Below are 19467 nucleotides of genomic sequence, written 5' to 3'. Positions count from 1 at the left end.
CATGTCATTCTGCCCATTTCTCATTGCCACCACTATTGCCCCCTCTCATGTCATTGTGCCCATTCCTCACTGCCACCATTATTGCCCCCTTTCATGTCATTGTGCCCATTTCACACTGCCACCATTATTGCCACCTCTCGTTTCATTGTGCCCATTTCTCATTGCCACCATTATTGCCCCCTCTCCTGTCATTGTGCACATTTCTCACTGCCACCATTATTGCCCCCTCTCGTGTCTCAATGTGCACATTTCTCATTGCCACCATTATTGCCCCTTCTCGTGTCATTGTGCCCATTTCTCATTGCCACCAATATTGCCCCTTCTCGTGTCATTGTGCCCATTTCTCATTGCCACCATTATTGCCCCCTCTCATGTCATTGTGCTCATTTCTCACTGCCACCATTATTGCCCCCTCTTGTGTCTCATTGTGCCCATTTCTCACTGCCACTATTAGTACCCCCTCTCATGTCATTGTGCCCATTTCTCACTGCAACCATTATTGCCCCTCTCATGTCTCATTGTGCCCATTTCTCACTGCCACCATTATTGCCCCCTCTCATGTCATTGTGCCCATTTCTCATTGCCACCATTATTGCCCCCTCTCATGTCATTGTGCCCATTTATCATTGCCACCATTATTGCCCCCTCTCGTGTCTCATTGTGCCCATTTCTCACTGCCACCATTATTACCCCCTCTCATGTCAATGTGCCCATTTCTCACTGCCACCATTATTGCCCCTCTCATGTCTCATTGTGCCCATTTCTCACTGCCACCATTATTGCCCCTTCTCTTGTCATTGTGCCCATTTCTCACTGCCACCATTATTGCCCCCTCTCAGGTCATTGTGCCCATTTCTCACTGAAACAATTATTACCCCCTCTCATGTCATTATGCCCTATTCTCACTGCCACTAATATTGCCCCCTCTCGTGTCTCATTGTCCCCATTTCTCATTGCCACCATTATTGCCCCTTCTCGTGTCATTGTGCCCATTTCTCATTGCCACCAATATTGCCCCTTCTCGTGTCATTGTGCCCATTTCTCATTGCCACCATTATTGCCCCCTCTCATGTCATTGTGCTCATTTCTCACTGCCACCATTATTGCCCCCTCTTGTGTCTCATTGTGCCCATTTCTCACTGCCACTATTAGTACCCCCTCTCATGTCATTGTGCCCATTTCTCACTGCAACCATTATTGCCCCTCTCATGTCTCATTGTGCCCATTTCTCACTGCCACCATTATTGCCCCCTCTCATGTCATTGTGCCCATTTCTCATTGCCACCATTATTGCCCCCTCTCATGTCATTGTGCCCATTTATCATTGCCACCATTATTGCCCCCTCTCCTGTAATTGTGCCCATTTCTCACTGCCACCATTATTGCCCCCTCTCAAGTCATTGTGCCCATTTCTCACTGCCACCATTATTGCCCCCTCTCGTGTCTCATTGTGCCCATTTCTCACTGCCACCATTATTACCCCCTCTCATGTCAATGTGCCCATTTCTCACTGCCACCATTATTGCCCCTCTCATGTCTCATTGTGCCCATTTCTCACTGCCACCATTATTGCCCCTTCTCTTGTCATTGTGCCCATTTCTCACTGCCACCATTATTGCCCCCTCTCAGGTCATTGTGCCCATTTCTCACTGAAACAATTATTACCCCCTCTCATGTCATTATGCCCTATTCTCACTGCCACTAATATTGCCCCCTCTCGTGTCTCATTGTGCCCATTTCTCATTGCCACCATTATTGCCCCTTCTCGTGTCATTGTGCCCATTTCTCACTGCCACCATTATTGCCCCCTCTCATATCATTGTGCCCATTTCTCATTTCCACTATTAATGCCCTCTCTCTTGTCATTGTGCCCATTTCTCACTGCCACCATTATTGCCCCCTCTCGTGTCATTGTGCACAATTCTCACTACCACCATTATTGCCCCCTCTCATGTCTCATTGTGCCCGTTTCTCATTGCCACCATTATTGCCCCCTATCCTGTCATTGTGCCCATTTCTCATTGCCACCATTATTGCTCCCTCTCATGTCATTGTGCCCATTTCTCACTGCCACCATTATTGCCCCCTCTCATGTCATTGTACCCATTTCTCATTGCCACCAATATGGCCCCCTCTCATGTCATTGTGCCCATTTCCCACTGCCACCATTATAGCCCCCTCTCATGTCATTGTGCCCATTTCTCCCTGCCACCATTATTGCCCCCTCTCATGTCATTGTACCCATTTCTCACTGCCACCATTATTGCCCCCTCTCATGTCATTGTGCCCATTTCTCACTCTCACCATTATTGCCCCCTCTCTTGTCTCATTGTGCCCATTTCTCACTGCCACCATTATTACCCCCTCTCATGTCATTGTGCCATTTCTCACTGCCACCATTATTGCCCCTCTCATGTCTCATTGTGCCCATTTCTCAGTGCCACCATTATTACCCCCTCTCATGTCATTGTGCCCATTTCTCATTGCCACCATTATTGCCCCCTCTCATGTCATTGTGTCCATTTCTCATTGCCACCATTATTGCCCCCTCTCATGTCATTGTGCCCATTTCTCACTGCCACCATTATTTCCCCCTCTCATGTCATTGTGCCCATTTCTCACTGCCACCATTATTGCCCCCTCTCGTGTTTCAATGTGCCTATTTCTCACTGCCACCATTATTGCCCCCTCTCATGTCATTGTGCCCATTTCTCACTGCCACCATTATTGCCCCTCTCATGTCTCATTGTGCCCATTTCTCACTGCCACAATTATTACCCCATCTCATGTCATTGTGCCCATTTCCCACTGCCACCATTATTGCCCCCTCTCATGTCATTGTGCCCAATTCTCAGTGCCACCATTATTGCCCCCTCTTGTGTCTCATTGTGCCCATTTCTCACTGCCACTATTATTACCCCCTCTCATGTCATTGTGCCCATTTCTCACTGCCACGATTATTGCCCCTCTCATGTCTCATTGTGCCCATTTCTCACTGCCACCATTATTGCCCACTCTCAAGTCATTGTGCCCATTTCTCATTGCCACCATTATTGCCCCCTCTCATGTCATTGTGCCCATTTATCATTGCAACCATTATTGCCCCCTCTCCTGTAATTGTGCCCATTTCCCACTGCCACCATTATAGCCCCCTCTCATGTCATTGTGCCAATTTCTCACTGCCACCATTATTGCCCCCTCTCATGTCATTGTACCCATTTCTCACTGCCACCATTATTGCCCCCTTTCATGTCATTGTGCCCATTTCTCACTCTCACCATTATTGCCCCCTCTCGTGTCTCATTGTGCCCATTTCTCACTGCCACCATTATTACCCCCTCTCATGTCATTGTGCCATTTCTCACTGCCACCATTATTGCCCCTCTCATGTCTCATTGTGCCCATTTCTCACTGCCACCATCATTACCCCCTCTCATGTCATTGTGCCCATTTCTCATTGCCACCATTATTGCCCCCTCTCATGTCATTGAGTCCATTTCTCATTGACACCATTATTGCCCCCTCTCATGTCATTGTGCCCATTTCTCACTGCCACCATTATTGCCCCCTCTCATGTCATTGTGCCCATTTCTCACTGCCACCATTATTGCCCCCTCTCGTGTTTCATTGTGCCTATTTCTCACTTCCACCATTATTTCCCCCTCTCATGTCATTGTGCCCATTTCTCACTGCCACCATTATTGCCCCTCTCATGTCTCATTGTGCCCATTTCTCACTGCCACAATTATTACCCCATCTCATGTCATTGTGCCCATTTCCCACTGCCACCATTATTGCCCCCTCTCATGTCATTGTGCCCAATTCTCTGTGCCACCATTATTGCCCCCTCTTGTGTCTCATTGTGCCCATTTCTCACTGCCACTATTATTACCCCCTCTCATGTCATTGTGCCCATTTCTCACTGCCACGATTATTGCCCCTCTCATGTCTCATTGTGCCCATTTCTCACTGCCACCATTATTGCCCCCTCTCATTTCATTGTGCCCATTTATCATTGCCACCATTATTGCCCCCTCTCCTGTAATTGTGCCCATTTCTCACTGCCACCATTATTGCCCCCTCTCAAGTCATTGTGCCCATTTCTCACTGCCACCATCATTACCCCCTCTCATGTCATTGTGCCCATATCTCATTGTCACCATTATTGCCCCCTCTCATGTCATTGTGCCCATTTCTCATTGCCACCATTATTGCCCCCTCTCATGTCATTGCACCCATTTCTCACTGCCATCATTATTGCCCCCTCTCATGTCATTGTGCCCATTTCTCACTGCCACCATTATTGCCCCCACTCATGTCATTGCGCCCATTTCTCACTGCCACCATTATTGCCCCCTCTCATGTCATTGCGCCCATTTCTCACTGACACCATAATTGCCCCCTCTCGTGTCTCATTGTGCCCATTTCTCATTGCCACCATTATTTCCCCCTCTCATGTCATTGTGCCCATTTCTCAGTGCCACCATTATTGGCCCCTCTCGTGTCATTGTACCCATTTCTCACTGCCACCATTATTGCCCCCTCTCATGTCATTGTGCCCATTCTCATTGCCACCATTATTGCCCCCTCTCATGTCATTGTGCCCATTTCTCACTGCCGCCATTATTGACCCCTCTCGTGTCATTGTGCCCATTTCTCACTGCCAACATTATTGCCCCCTCTCATGTCATCGCGCCCATTTCTCACTGCCAACATTATTGCACCCTCTCATGTCTCATTGTGCCCATTTCTCATTGCCACCATTATTGCCCCCTCTCTTGTCATTGTGCCCATTTCTCACTACCACCATTATTGCCCCCTCACATGTCATTGTGCCCATTTCTCACTGCCACAATTATTGCCCCCTCTCTTGTCATTGTGCCCATTTCTCACTGCCACCATTATTGCCCCTTCTCGTGTCATTGTACCCATTTCTCACTGCCACCATTATTGCCCCCTCTCATGTCATTGTGCCCATTCCTCACTGCCACCATTATTGCCCCCTTTCATGTCATTGTGCCCATTTCACATTGCCACCATTATTGCCCCCTCTTGTGTCATTGTGCCCATTTCTCACTGCCACCATTATTGCCCCCTCTCATGTCATTCTGCCCATTTCTCATTGCCACCACTATTGCCCCCTCTCATGTCATTGTGCCCATTCCTCACTGCCACCATTATTGCCCCCTTTCATGTCATTGTGCCCATTTCACACTGCCCACCATTATTGCCACCTCTCGTTTCATTGTGCCCATTTCTCATTGCCACCATTATTGCCCCCTCTCCTGTCATTGTGCACATTTCTCACTGCCACCATTATTGCCCCCTCTCGTGTCTCAATGTGCACATTTCTCATTGCCACCATTATTGCCCCCTCTTCTGTCATTGTGCCCATTTCTCACTGCCACCATTATTGCCCCCTCTCGTGTCTCAATGTGCCCATTTCTCATTACCAACATTATTGCTCCTCTCATGTAATTGTGCCCATTTCTCATTGCCACCATTATTGCCCCCTCTCATGTCATTGTGCTCATTTCTCACTGCCACCATTATTGCCCCCTCTCATGTCATTGTGCTCTTTTCTCACTGCCACCATTATTGCCCCCTCTAGTGTCATTGTGCCCATTTCTCACTGCCACCATTATTACCCCCTCTCATGTCATTGTGCCCATTTCTCACTGCCACCATTATTGCCCCCTCTTGTGTCATTGTGCCCATTTCTCACTGCCACCATTATTGCCCCTCTCATGTCATTGCGCCCATTTCTCACTGCCACCATTATTGCCCCCTCTCATGTCATTGTGCCCATTTCTCACTGCCACCATTATTGCCCCCTCTCATGTCATTGCGCCCATTTCTCACTGCCACAATTATTGCCCCCTCTCATGTCATTGTGCCCATTTCTCACTGCCACCATTATTGCCCCTCTCATGTCATTGCGCCCATTTCTCACTGCCACCATTTTTGCCCCCTCTCATGTCATTGTGCCCATTTCTCACTGCCACCATTATTGCCCCCTCACATGTCATTGTGCCCATTTCTCACTGCCACTATTTCTGTCCCCTCTCATGTCATTGTGCCCATTTCTCACTGCCAACATTATTGCCCCCTCTCATGTCATTGTGCCCATATCTCATTGTCATCATTATTGCCCCATCTCATGTCATTGTGCCCATTTCTCATTGCCACCATTATTGCCCCCTCTCATGTCATTGCACCCATTTCTCACTGCCATCATTATTGCCCCCTCTCATGTCATTGTGCCCATTTCTCACTGCCACCATTATTGCCCCCTCTCGTGTCATTGTGCCCATTTCTCACTGCCACCATTATTGCCCCCTCTCATATCAATGTGCCCATTTCTCATTGCTACCATTATTGCCCTCTCTCTTGTCATTGTGCCCATTTCTCACTGCCACCATTATTGCCCCCTCTCATGTCATTGTGCACATTTCTCATTGCCACCATTATTGCCCCCTCATGTCATTGTGTCCATTTCTCACTGCCACCATTATTGCCCCCTCTCATGTCATTGTACCCATTTCTCACTGCCACCATTATTGCCCCCTCTCGTGTCATTGCGCCCAATTCTCACTGCCACCATTATTGCCCCCTCTCATGTCACTGTGTCCATTTCTCACTGCCACCATTATTGCCCCCTCTCATGTCATTGTGCCAAATTCTCACTGCCACCATTATTGCCCCGTCTCATATCATTGCGCCCATTTCTCACTGCCACCATTATTGCCCCCTCTCATGTCATTGTGCCCATTTCTCACTGCCACCATTATTGCCCCCTCTCATGTCATTGCGCCCATTTCTCACTGACACCATTATTTCCCCCTCTCGTGTCTCATTGTGCCCATTTCTCATTGCCACCATTATTTCCCCCTCTCATGTCATTGTGCCCATTTCTCAGTGCCACCATTATTGGCCCCTCTCGTGTCATTGTACCCATTTCTCACTGCCACCTTTATTGCCCCCTCTCATGTCATTGTGCCCATTCTCATTGCCACCATTATTGCCCCCTCTCATGTCATTGTGCCCATTTCTCACTGCCGCCATTATTGCCCCCTCTGGTGTCATTGTGCCCATTTCTCACTGCCAACATTATTGCCCCCTCTCATGTCATCGCGCCCATTTCTCACTGCCAACATTATTGCACCCTCTCATGTCTCATTGTGCCCATTTCTCATTGCCACCATTATTGCCCCCTCTCTTGTCATTGTGCCCATTTCTCACTACCAGCATTATTGCCCCCTCACATGTCATTGTGCCCATTTCTCACTGCCACCATTATTGCCCCCTCTCATGTCATTGTGCCCATTTCTCACTGCCACCATTATTGCCCCTTCTCGTGTCATTGTACCCATTTCTCACTGCCACCATTATTGCCCCCTCTCATGTCATTGTGCCCATTCCTCACTGCCACCATTATTGCCCCCTCTCATGTCATTGTGCCCATTTCACACTGCCACCATTATTGCCCCCTCTTGTGTCATTGTGCCCATTTCTCACTGCCACCATTATTGCCCCCTCTCATGTCATTCTGCCCAATTCTCATTGCCACCACTATTGCCCCCTCTCATGTCATTGTGCCCATTCCTCACTGCCACCATTATTGCCACCTCTCGTGTCATTGTGCCCATTTCTCAGTGCCACCATTATTGCCCCCTCTCCTGTCATTGTGCACATTTCTCACTGCCACCATTATTGCCCCCTCTCGTGTCTCAATGTGCACATTTCTCATTGCCACCATTATTGCCCCCTCTTCTGTCATTGTGCCCATTTCTCACTGCCACCATTATTGCCCCCTCTCGTGTCTCAATGTGCCCATTTCTCATTGCCAACATTATTGCTCCTCTCATGTAATTGTGCCCATTTCTCATTGCCACCATTATTGCCCCCTCTCATGTCATTGTGCTCATTTCTCACTGCCACCATTATTGCCCCCTCTCATGTCATTGTGCTCTTTTCTCACTGCCACCATTATTGCCCCCTCTAGTGTCATTGTGCCCATTTCTCACTGCCACCATTATTACCCCCTCTCATGTCATTGTGCCCATTTCTCACTGCCACCATTATTGCCCCCTCTTGTGTCATTGTGCCCATTTCTCACTGCCACCATTATTGCCCCTCTCATGTCATTGCGCCCATTTCTCACTGCCACCATTATTGCCCCCTCTCATGTCATTGTGCCCATTTCTCACTGCCACCATTATTGCCCCCTCTCATGTCATTGCGCCCATTTCTCACTGCCACCATTATTGCCCCCTCTCATGTCATTGTGCCCATTTCTCACTGCCACCATTATTGCCCCTCTCCTGTCATTGCGCCCACTTCTCACTGCCACGATTTTTGCCCCCTCTCATGTCATTGTGCCCATTTCTCACTGCCAACATTATTGCCCCCTCTCATGTCATTGTGCCCATATCTCATTGTCACCATTATTGCCCCCTCTCATGTCATTGTGCCCATATCTCACTGCCACCATTATTGCCCCCTCTCATGTCATTGTGCCCATTTCTCACTGCCACTATTTTTGTCCCCTCTCATGTCATTGTGCCCATTTCTCACTGCCAACATTATTGCCCCCTCTCATGTCATTGTGCCCATATCTCATTGTCACCATTATTGCCCCCTCTCATGTCATTGTGCCCATTTCTCATTGCCACCATTATTGCCCCCTCTCGTGTCTCATTGTGCCCATTTCTCATTGCCACCATTATTTCCCCCTCTCATGTCATTGTGCCCATTTCTCAGTGCCACCATTATTGGCCCCTCTCGTGTCATTGTACCCATTTCTCACTGCCACCATTATTGCCCCCTCTCATGTCATTGTGCCCATTCTCATTGCCACCATTATTGCCCCCTCTCATGTCATTGTGCCCATTTCTCACTGCCGCCATTATTGCCCCCTCTCGTGTCATTGTGCCCATTTCTCACTGCCAACATTATTGCCCCCTCTCATGTCATCGCGCCCATTTCTCACTGCCAACATTATTGCACCCTCTCATGTCTCATTGTGCCCATTTCTCATTGCCACCATTATTGCCCCCTCTCTTGTCATTGTGCCCATTTCTCACTACCACCATTATTGCCCCCTCACATGTCATTGTGCCCATTTCTCACTGCCACCATTATTGCCCCCTCTCTTGTCATTGTGCCCATTTCTCACTGCCACCATTATTGCCCCTTCTCGTGTCATTGTACCCATTTCTCACTGCCACCATTATTGCCCCCTCTCATGTCATTGTGCCCATTCCTCACTGCCACCATTATTGCCCCCTTTCATGTCATTGTGCCCATTTCACACTGCCACCATTATTGCCCCCTCTTGTGTCATTGTGCCCATTTCTCACTGCCACCATTATTGCCCCCTCTCATGTCATTCTGCCCATTTCTCATTGCCACCACTTTTGCCCCCTCTCATGTCATTGTGCCCATTCCTCACTGCCACCATTATTGCCACCTCTCGTTTCATTGTGCCCATTTCTCATTGCCACCATTATTGCCCCCTCTCCTGTCATTGTGCACATTTCTCACTGCCACCATTATTGCCCCCTCTCGTGTCTCAATGTGCACATTTCTCATAGCCACCATTATTGCCCACTCTTCTGTCATTGTGCCCATTTCTCACTGCCACCATTATTGCCCCCTCTCGTGTCTCAATGTGCCCATTTCTCATTACCAACATTATTGCTCCTCTCATGTAATTGTGCCCATTTCTCATTGCCACCATTATTGCCCCCTTTCATGTCATTGTGCTCATTTCTCACTGCCACCATTATTGCCCCCTCTCATGTCATTGTGCTCTTTTCTCATTGCCACCATTATTTCCCCCTCTCATGTCATTGTGCCCATTTCTCAGTGCCACCATTATTGGCCCCTCTCGTGTCATTGTACCCATTTCTCACTGCCACCATTATTGCCCCCTCTTGTGTCATTGTGCCCATTTCTCACTGCCACCATTATTGCCCCTCTCATGTCATTGCGCCCATTTCTCACTGCCACCATTATTGCCCCCTCTCTTGTCATTGTGCCCATTTCTCACTACCACCATTATTGCCCCCTCACATGTCATTGTGCCCATTTCTCACTGCCACCATTATTGCCCCCTCTCTTGTCATTGTGCCCATTTCTCACTGCCACCATTATTGCCCCTTCTCGTGTCATTGTACCCATTTCTCACTGCCACCATTATTGCCCCCTCTCATGTCATTGTGCCCATTCCTCACTGCCACCATTATTGCCCCCTTTCATGTCATTGTGCCCATTTCACACTGCCACCATTATTGCCCCCTCTTGTGTCATTGTGCCCATTTCTCACTGCCACCATTATTGCCCCCTCTCATGTCATTCTGCCCATTTCTCATTGCCACCACTTTTGCCCCCTCTCATGTCATTGTGCCCATTCCTCACTGCCACCATTATTGCCACCTCTCGTTTCATTGTGCCCATTTCTCATTGCCACCATTATTGCCCCCTCTCCTGTCATTGTGCACATTTCTCACTGCCACCATTATTGCCCCCTCTCGTGTCTCAATGTGCACATTTCTCATAGCCACCATTATTGCCCACTCTTCTGTCATTGTGCCCATTTCTCACTGCCACCATTATTGCCCCCTCTCGTGTCTCAATGTGCCCATTTCTCATTACCAACATTATTGCTCCTCTCATGTAATTGTGCCCATTTCTCATTGCCACCATTATTGCCCCCTTTCATGTCATTGTGCTCATTTCTCACTGCCACCATTATTGCCCCCTCTCATGTCATTGTGCTCTTTTCTCATTGCCACCATTATTTCCCCCTCTCATGTCATTGTGCCCATTTCTCAGTGCCACCATTATTGGCCCCTCTCGTGTCATTGTACCCATTTCTCACTGCCACCATTATTGCCCCCTCTTGTGTCATTGTGCCCATTTCTCACTGCCACCATTATTGCCCCTCTCATGTCATTGCGCCCATTTCTCACTGCCACCATTATTGCCCCCTCTCATGTCATTGTGCCCATTTCTCACTGCCACCATTATTGCCCCCTCTCATGTCATTGCGCCCATTTCTCACTGCCACAATTATTGCCCCCTCTCATGTCATTGTGCCCATTTCTCACTGCCACCATCATTGCCCCTCTCATGTCATTGCGCCCATTTCTCACTGCCACCATTTTTGCCCCCTCTCATGTCATTGTGCCCATTTCTCACTGCCACCATTATTGCCCCCTCACATGTCATTGTGCCCATTTCTCACTGCCACTATTTTTGTCCCCTCTCATGTCATTGTGCCCATTTCTCACTGCCAACATTATTGCCCCCTCTCATGTGATTGTGCCCATATCTCATTGTCACCATTATTGCCCCATCTCATGTCATTGTGCCCATTTCTCATTGCCACCATTATTGCCCCCTCTCATGTCATTGCACCCATTTCTCACTGCCATCATTATTGCCCCCTCTCATGTCATTGTGCCCATTTCTCACTGCCACCATTATAGCCCCCTCTCATGTCATTGCGCCCATTTCTCATTGCCACCATTATTGCCCCCTCTCATGTCATTGCACCCATTTCTAACTTCCACCATTATTGCCCCCTCTCACGTCTCATTGTGCCCATTTCTCACTGCCACTATTATTGCCCCCTCTCATGTCATTGTGCCCATTTCTCATTGCCACCATTATTTCCTCCTCTCCTGTCTCATTGTGCCCATTTCTCACTGCCACCATTATTGCCCCCTCTCATGTCTGATTGTGCCCATTTCACATTGCCACCATTATTGCCCCCTCTCATGTCATTGTGCCCATTTCTCATTGCCACCATTATTGCCCCCTCTCATGTCATTGTGTCCATTTCTCATTGCCACCATTATTGCCCCCTCTCATGTCATTGTGCTCATTTCTCACTGCCACCATTATTGCCCCCTCTCATGTCATTGTGCCCATTTCTCATTGCCACCATTTTTGCCCCCTCTCATGTCATTGTGCCCATTTCTCATTGCCACCATTATTGCCCCCTCTCATGTCATTGTGCCCATTTCTCACTGCCACCATTATTGCCCTCTCTTGTGTCATTGTGACCATTTCTCACTGCCACCGTTATTGCCCCCTCTCGTGTCATTGTGCCCATTTCTCATTGCCACCATTATTGCCCCCACGTCATGTCTCATTGTGCCCATTTCTCACTGCCACCATTATTTCCCCCTCTCATTTCATTGTGCCCTTTTCTCACTGCCTCCATTATTGCCCCCTCTCGTGTCATTGTGCCCATTTCTCACTGCCACCATTATTGCCCCCTCTCATGTCATTATGCCCATTTCTCATTGCAACCATTATTGCCCCCTCTCATGTCATTGTGCCCATTTCTCATTGCCACCATTATTGACCCCTCTCATATCATTTTGCCCATTTCTCACTGCCACCATTATTGCCCCCTCTCGAGTCTCATTGTGCCCATTTCTCACTGCCACAATTATTACCCCCTCTCATGTCATTGTGCCCATTTCTCACTGCCACCATTATTGCCCCTCTCATGTCTCATTGTGCCCATTTCTCACTGCCACCATTATTGCCCCCTCTCATGTCATTGTGCCCATTTCTCATTGCCACCATTATTGCCCCCTCTCATGTCATTGTGCCCATTTCTCACTGCCACCATTATTGCCCCCTCTCATGTCATTGTGCCCATTTCTCATTGCCACCATTATTGCCCCCTCTCATATCATTGTACCCATTTCTCACTGCCACCATAATTGCCCCCTCTTGTGTCTCATTGTGCCCATTTCTCATTGCCACCATTATTGCCCCCTCTCATGTCATTGTGCCCATTTCTCATTGCCACCATTATTGCCCCCTCTCATGTCATTGTGCCCATTTCTCATTGCCACCATTATTGCCCCCTCTCATGTCATTGTGCCCATTTCTCATTGCCACCATTATTGCCCCCTCTCGTGTCATTGTGCCCATTTCTCATTGCCACCATTATTGCCCCCTCTCATGTCATTGTGCCCATTTCTCACTGCCACCATTATTGCCCCCTCTCATGTCTCATTGTGCCCATTTCTCATTGCCACCATTATTGCCCCCTCTCTTGTCATTGTGCCCATTTCTCATTGCCACCATTATTGCCCCCTCTCATGTCATTGTGCCCATTTCTCACTGCCACCATTATTGCCCCCTCTCATGTCATTGTGCCCATTTCTCATTGCCACCATTATTGCCCCCTCTCGTGTCATTGTGCCCATTTCTCACTGCCACCATTATTGCCCCCTCTCATGTCATTGTGCCCATTTCTCATTGCCACCATTATTGCCCCCACCTCATGTCTCATTGTGCCCATTTCTCATTGCCACCTTTATTTCTTCCTCTCATGTCATTGTGCCCATTTCTTTCTGCCACCATTATTGCCCCCTCTCGAGTCTCATTGTGCCCATTTCTCACTGCCACAATTATTACCCCCTCTCATGTCATTGTGCCCATTTCTCACTGCCACCATTATTGCCCCTCTCATGTCTGATTGTGCCCATTTCTCACTGCCACCTTTATTGACCCCTCTCATGTCATTGCACCCATTTCTCATTGCCACCATTATTGCCCCCTCTCATGTCATTGTGCCCATTTCTCACTGCCACCATTATTGCCCCTCTCATATCATTGTGCCCATTTCTCACTGCCACCATTATTGCCCTCTCTTGTGTCATTGTGACCATTTCTCACTGCCACCGTTATTGCCCCCTCTCGTGTCATTGTGCCCATTTCTCATTGCCACCATTATTGCCCCCACGTCATGTCTCATTGTGCCCATTTCTCACTGCCACCTTTATTGACCCCTCTCATGTCATTGCACCCATTTCTCATTGCCACCATTTTTGCCCCCTCTCATGTCATTGTGCCCATTTCTCACTGCCACCATTATTGCCCCCTCACATGTCATTGTGCCCATTTCTCACTGCCACTATTTTTGTCCCCTCTCATGTCATTGTGCCCATTTCTCACTGCCAACATTATTGCCCCCTCTCATGTGATTGTGCCCATATCTCATTGTCACCATTATTGCCCCATCTCATGTCATTGTGCCCATTTCTCATTGCCACCATTATTGCCCCCTCTCATGTCATTGCACCCATTTCTCACTGCCATCATTATTGCCCCCTCTCATGTCATTGTGCCCATTTCTCACTGCCACCATTATAGCCCCCTCTCATGTCATTGCGCCCATTTCTCATTGCCACCATTATTGCCCCCTCTCATGTCATTGCACCCATTTCTAACTTCCACCATTATTGCCCCCTCTCACGTCTCATTGTGCCCATTTCTCACTGCCACTATTATTGCCCCCTCTCATGTCATTGTGCCCATTTCTCATTGCCACCATTATTTCCTCCTCTCCTGTCTCATTGTGCCCATTTCTCACTGCCACCATTATTGCCCCCTCTCATGTCTGATTGTGCCCATTTCACATTGCCACCATTATTGCCCCCTCTCATGTCATTGTGCCCATTTCTCATTGCCACCATTATTGCCCCCTCTCATGTCATTGTGTCCATTTCTCATTGCCACCATTATTGCCCCCTCTCATGTCATTGTGCTCATTTCTCACTGCCACCATTATTGCCCCCTCTCATGTCATTGTGCCCATTTCTCATTGCCACCATTTTTGCCCCCTCTCATGTCATTGTGCCCATTTCTCATTGCCACCATTATTGCCCCCTCTCATGTCATTGTGCCCATTTCTCACTGCCACCATTATTGCCCTCTCTTGTGTCATTGTGACCATTTCTCACTGCCACCGTTATTGCCCCCTCTCGTGTCATTGTGCCCATTTCTCATTGCCACCATTATTGCCCCCACGTCATGTCTCATTGTGCCCATTTCTCACTGCCACCATTATTTCCCCCTCTCATTTCATTGTGCCCTTTTCTCACTGCCTCCATTATTGCCCCCTCTCGTGTCATTGTGCCCATTTCTCACTGCCACCATTATTGCCCCCTCTCATGTCATTATGCCCATTTCTCATTGCAACCATTATTGCCCCCTCTCATGTCATTGTGCCCATTTCTCATTGCCACCATTATTGACCCCTCTCATATCATTTTGCCCATTTCTCACTGCCACCATTATTGCCCCCTCTCGAGTCTCATTGTGCCCATTTCTCACTGCCACAATTATTACCCCCTCTCATGTCATTGTGCCCATTTCTCACTGCCACCATTATTGCCCCTCTCATGTCTCATTGTGCCCATTTCTCACTGCCACCATTATTGCCCCCTCTCATGTCATTGTGCCCATTTCTCATTGCCACCATTATTGCCCCCTCTCATGTCATTGTGCCCATTTCTCACTGCCACCATTATTGCCCCCTCTCATGTCATTGTGCCCATTTCTCATTGCCACCATTATTGCCCCCTCTCATATCATTGTACCCATTTCTCACTGCCACCATAATTGCCCCCTCTTGTGTCTCATTGTGCCCATTTCTCATTGCCACCATTATTGCCCCCTCTCATGTCATTGTGCCCATTTCTCATTGCCACCATTATTGCCCCCTCTCATGTCATTGTGCCCATTTCTCATTGCCACCATTATTGCCCCCTCTCATGTCATTGTGCCCATTTCTCATTGCACCATTATTGCCCCCTCTCGTGTCATTGTGCCCATTTCTCATTGCCACCATTATTGCCCCCTCTCATGTCATTGTGCCCATTTCTCACTGCCACCATTATTGCCCCCTCTCATGTCTCATTGTGCCCATTTCTCATTGTCACCATTATTGCCCCCTCTCTTGTCATTGTGCCCATTTCTCATTGCCACCATTATTGCCCCCTCTCATGTCATTGTGCCCATTTCTCACTGCCACCATTATTGCCCCCTCTCATGTCATTGTGCCCATTTCTCATTGCCACCATTATTGCCCCCTCTCGTGTCATTGTGCCCATTTCTCACTGCCACCATTATTGCCCCCTCTCATGTCATTGTGCCCATTTCTCATTGCCACCATTATTGCCCCCACCTCATGTCTCATTGTGCCCATTTCTCATTGCCACCTTTATTTCTTCCTCTCATGTCATTGTGCCCATTTCTTTCTGCCACCATTATTGCCCCCTCTCGAGTCTCATTGTGCCCATTTCTCACTGCCACAATTATTACCCCCTCTCATGTCATTGTGCCCATTTCTCACTGCCACCATTATTGCCCCTCTCATGTCTGATTGTGCCCATTTCTCACTGCCACCTTTATTGACCCCTCTCATGTCATTGCACCCATTTCTCATTGCCACCATTATTGCCCCCTCTCATGTCATTGTGCCCATTTCTCACTGCCACCATTATTGCCCCTCTCATATCATTGTACCCATTTCTCACTGCCACCATTATTGCCCCCTCTTGTGTCTCATTGTGCCCATTTCTCATTGCCACCATTATTGCCCCCTCTCATGTCATTGTGCCCATTTCTCATTGCCACCATTATTGCCCCCTCTCATGTCATTGTGCACATTTCTCATTGCCACCATTATTGCCCCCTCTCATGTCATTGTGCCCATTTCTCATTGCCACCATTATTGCCCCCTCTCGTGTCTTTGTGCCCATTTCTCATTGCCACCATTATTGCCCCCTCTCATGTCATTGTGCCCATTTCTCATTGCCACCATTATTGCCCCCTCTCATGTCATTGTGCACATTTCTCATTGCCACCATTATTGCCAACTCTCATGTCATTGTGCCCATTTCTCATTGCCACCATTATTGCACCCTCTCGTGTCTTTGTGCCCATTTCTCATTGCCACCATTATTGCCCCCTCTCATGTCATTGTGCCCATTTCTCATTGCCACCATTATTGCCCCCTCTCGTTTCATTGTGCCCATTTCTCATTGCCACCATTAATGCCCCCTCTCATGTCATTGTGCCCATTTCTCACTGCCACCATTATTGCCCCCTCTCATGTCATTGTGCCCTTTTCTCATTGCCACCAATATTGCCCCCTCTCAAGTCATTGTGCACATTTCTCACTGCCACCATTATAGCCCCCTCTCATGTCATTGTGCCCATTTCTCACTGCCACCATTAATACCCCCTCTCATGTCATTGTGCCCATTTCTCATTGCCACCATTATTGCCCCCTCTCATGTCATTGTGCCCATTTCTCACTGCCACCATTATTGCCCCCACTCGAGTCTCATTGTGCCCATTTCTCACTGCCACCATTATTGCCCCCTCTCATATCATTGTACCCATTTCTCACTGCCACCATTATTGCCCCCTCTTGTGTCTCATTGTGCCCATTTCTCATTGCCACCATTATTGCCCCCTCTCATGTCATTGTGCCCATTTCTCATTGCCACCATTATTGCCCCCTCTCATGTCATTGTGCACATTTCTCATTGCCACCATTATTGCCCCCTCTCATGTCATTGTGCCCATTTCTCATTGCCACCATTATTGCCCCCTCTCGTGTCTTTGTGCCCATTTCTCATTGCCACCATTATTGCCCCCTCTCATGTCATTGTGCCCATTTCTCATTGCCACCATTATTGCCCCCTCTCGTTTCATTGTGCCCATTTCTCATTGCCACCATTATTGCCCCCTCTCATGTCATTGTGCCCATTTCTCACTGCCACCATTATTGCCCCCTCTCATGTCATTGTGCCCTTTTCTCATTGCCACCAATATTGCCCCCTCTCAAGTCATTGTGCACATTTCTCACTGCCACCATTATAGCCCCCTCTCATGTCATTGTGCCCATTTCTCACTGCCACCATTAATACCCCCTCTCATGTCATTGTGCCCATTTCTCACTGCCACCATTATTGCCCCCTCTCATGTCATTGTGCCCATTTCTCACTGCCACCATTATTGCCACCACTCGAGTCTCATTGTGCCCATTTCTCACTGCCACCATTATTACCCCCTCTCAAGTCATTGTGCCATTTCTCACTGCCACCATTACTGCCCCTCTCATGTCTAATTGTGCCCATTTCTCATTGCCACCATTATTACCCCCTCTCATGTCATTATGCCCATTTCTCATTGCCACCATTATTGCCCCCTCTCATGTCATTGTGCCCATTTCTCACTGCCACCATTATTGCCCCCTCTCATGTCATTGTGCCCATTTCTCACTGCCAGCATTATTGCCCCCTCTCATGTCTCATTGTGCCTATTTCTCACTGCCACCATTATTGCCCCCTCTCATGTCATTGTGCCCATTTCTCACTGCCACCATTATTGCCCCTCTCATGTCCCATTGTGCCCATTTCTCACTGCCACAATTATTACCCCATCTCATGTCATTGTGCCCATTTCTCACTGCCACCATTATTACCCCCTCTCACGTCATTTGTGCCCTTTTCTCACTGCAACCATTATTGCCCCCTCTCGTGTCATTGTGCCCATTTCTCATTGCCACCATTATTGCCCCCTCTCATGTCATTGTGCCCATTTCTCACTGCCACCATTATTGCCCCCTCTCATGTCTCATTGTGCCCATTTCTCAGTGCCACCATTATTGCCCCCTCTCGTGTCATTGTGCCCATTTCTCACTGCCACCATTATTGCCCCCTCTCATGTCATTGTGCCCATTTCTCATTGCCACCATTATTGCCCCCTCTCGTGTCATTGTGCCCATTTCTCATTGCCACCATTATTGCCCCCTCTCGTGTCATTGTGCCCATTTCTCATTGCCACCATTATTGCCCCCTCTCATGTCATTGTGCCCATTTCTCACTGCCACCATTATTGCCCCCTCTCATGTCATTGTGCCCTTTTCTCATTGCCACCAATATTGCCCCCTCTCATGTCATTGTGCCCATTTCTCACTGCCACCATTATAGCCCCCTCTCATGTCATTGTGCCCATTTCTCACTGCCACCATTATTACCCCCTCTCATGTCATTGTGCCCATTTCTCATTGCCACCATTATTGCCCCCTCTCATGTCATTGTGCCCATTTCTCACTGCCACCATTATTGCCCCCTCTCGAGTCTCATTGTGCCCATTTCTCACTGCCACCATTATTACCCCCTCTCATGTCATTGTGCCATTTGTCACTGCCACCATTATTTCCCCCTCTCATTTCATTGTGCCCATTTCTCACTGCCACCATTATTGCCCCCTCTCGTGTCATTGTGCCCATTTCACACTGCCACCATTATTGCCCCCTCTCATGTCATTATGCCCATTTCTCATTGCAACCATTATTGCCCCCTCTCATGTCATTGTGCCCATTTCTCATTGCCACCATTATTTCATCCTCTCATGTCATTGTGCCCATTTCTCACTGCCACGATTATTGCCCCCTCTCGAGTTTCATTGTGCCCATTTCTCACTGCCACAATTATTACCCCCTCCCATGTCATTGTGCCCATTTCTCACTGCCACCATTATTGCCCCTCTCATGTCTGATTGTGCCCATTTCTCACTGCCACCATTATTGCCCCCTCTCATGTCATTGCACCCATTTCTCATTGCCACCATTAT

Source organism: Taudactylus pleione, unplaced genomic scaffold (assembly GCF_031769625.1).
Source record: "Taudactylus pleione unplaced genomic scaffold, aTauple2 ptg000632l, whole genome shotgun sequence".
In the NCBI taxonomy this organism is placed as follows: domain Eukaryota; kingdom Metazoa; phylum Chordata; class Amphibia; order Anura; family Myobatrachidae; genus Taudactylus; species Taudactylus pleione.
Note: the sequence above shows the minus strand (reverse complement) of the source record.